This window comes from Palaemon carinicauda, chromosome 8 (assembly GCF_036898095.1).
Source record: "Palaemon carinicauda isolate YSFRI2023 chromosome 8, ASM3689809v2, whole genome shotgun sequence".
NCBI classification, from domain to species: Eukaryota; Metazoa; Arthropoda; class Malacostraca; order Decapoda; family Palaemonidae; genus Palaemon; species Palaemon carinicauda.
The window spans coordinates 114,643,054-114,645,553 of NC_090732.1; positions in this window are offsets into that span (position 1 = coordinate 114,643,054).

Below are 2,500 nucleotides of genomic sequence, written 5' to 3' on the forward strand. Positions count from 1 at the left end.
TATCGGGCTTTTCTACCCCTCGCCTTTTTTATTTTTTTATAGAATAATTGGCCAATGTTTCAAAAATAGTTTTTGAACAATACATATTTTATTTTAAAAATATTATTCACACAAAATATACTGAAACATATTAACTGAGCATGTAAAATATATCATTATATAGACTTAAAAAGGGGAAATGTTTGGTTAAACTTTCTTCTTATGAATATTATCTGTTACTAGTTAAGCTATAATGCTGGTTGGAAAAAAAAATGATGCTATAAACCCTCGGGATCAAAAAGGGAAAAAATAGCCCAGCGAAGAAAGGAAATAATGAAATAAATAAACTACAAAAGAAGTAATTAATAATAAGAATAAAATATTTTGTGAACAGAAACTGCATTAAAACAGACATTACATAAATAGAATATAAAAAGACATTTAAGTGTGCCTGTTCAACATAAAAACGTTTGCTGCAAGTTTGAGCTTTCAATTACCCGATTAGAAAGATTATTCCACAACTTAGTTACAGCTGGTATAAAACTTACAGAATACTGTCTAGTATTAAGCCTCGTGATGGAGAAGGTATCACTATTAAAATTAACTGCATCGCTAACATAAGAAAAAAGACCGTATTGTCCAGGAAGATCTGAATGCATAGGATGGTCAGAATTATGAACAATCTTATGCAACATACACAATGAACTAATTAAATTATGGTGCCACAGATTAATATCTAGATCGGGAATAATAAATTTAATCGATCGTAAGTTCCTGTCCAACGAACTAAGATAAGATTCGGCAGCTGGAGACCAGACACATGTGTTTCTCAAAAGCAAATTTGCTGTCAAAAATCACCCCTTAAATTTTAAAAGAGTCATACAAATGCTGAGATCCGGACGTTGAAGAGCCACTGCCCTCGGCCTATTTACAATCAAACTTTGAGTTTTGTTAGGAATGAGCTTCATGCCACATAGTTTGCACCATGTAGTAATTTTAGCTAGATCTCTATTAATGGATTCAGCAACCTCAGATCTACATTCAGAAGAGGGAAATGATGCAGAGTAGCAGCACCTGCATGTGCAACGAGCTTGTTTTCTAGACCAAACCACAGGTCATGTGTACATAGTATGAAAAGTAATAGGCCAAGAACACTACCCAGTTGAACACCAGATATCACATTCCTATACTCACTACGGTGCCCATCAACAACAATTCTGTGCAATCTATTACTTAAAATTTCAATAATGATACTAAGAAAACACCCACCCACTCCCAACAGTTTTGAGTTTGAAAACAAGGGACTCAGGATTAACATGGTCAAAGGCACCATTACAATGAAGCCATTAAGACAAAATTCCTGACCACAATCAAGCGATTCTGTACAGCATCGGAGATTGTAAGAAGGGTATCCTATATTCCAAGGGTTTATGAAAGCCAAATTACAAACTAAGGCACAGATGATTATCTTGAGTAAACTTATTAAGACGTTCAAAAACTTTTGATAATATAGATAGGAGTTATGAAATTGTAGGATAATCAGCTGGATTTGAACTACCAAAGACGCATTCACATAATGGAGTAACATTACCAATTCTCCAACCAGTGCTAAAAGAACCTCTTCTTATCAACTTGCGAAAAATAACAGATAACTTTGGAGCTAAGACATCTGCAGTCTTTATAAAAGCAAAGGAAAAATACCATTTAGGTCTACGCCTCCATAAGCATCAAGGTCCATGAAGCTTTAATTTCACGAGATTGAAAAGTAAGGTAGTTTAGCCTCAGGAAAACAGGAATGAGGAAGAAGAAGTTTCTAATTACTGGTTACTGTCAAACAAATCTGCTAATAGGGTTGCTTTTTCCTTTAGACAGTGAGTGACAAAGCCCTCTGGTTTAAGTAAAGTAGGAACTTGTTACGTCACCAAAGAGTGCAGATTTAAGGGAAGCCCCCCACTCATGCTCCTGGGTGGAATCAGAAAAGGCTTCTTTTATGGTTAAATTGAAGCATAAACCCTCTGCTCTGAGCAAAGGTTCTAGGCTGAGTATAGTTATTCCATGTCAAATCTTTTCTGTTACCCTTCCCAAGATGATTAGCCTCCTACTTCTCCAAATAACCACGTCTATAATCATCATTGAACCAGTGTTTGTTTTTTACTAGGTACCTTAGCACACGAGAAGGGATATGCATATCAATTATGTTGTCTAGATTCTCATTAAACGGAACGTCAGGCTCAACACTATTATACAATTGTGACCAATTCAAGAGCAAAAGGTAATGCAAAATCCCATTCCAGTTTGCTTGAGATTTCATATAAATCTTACATGAGTGTGATTCATCAGGGACAGGCTGCTCAGTCTTTACTAATAATGAAATCAAGGCATGATCAGGTCTTTGTATATAAACAATCCTTTGAAGAAACGGAAAATATAAGAGTTTTCAGTCTAAACAAGAATATAAAACATGACCTGGAAAAAATGTCTAAAAATGATTCCTTTCTCACAATTTCATGTGATACAATTA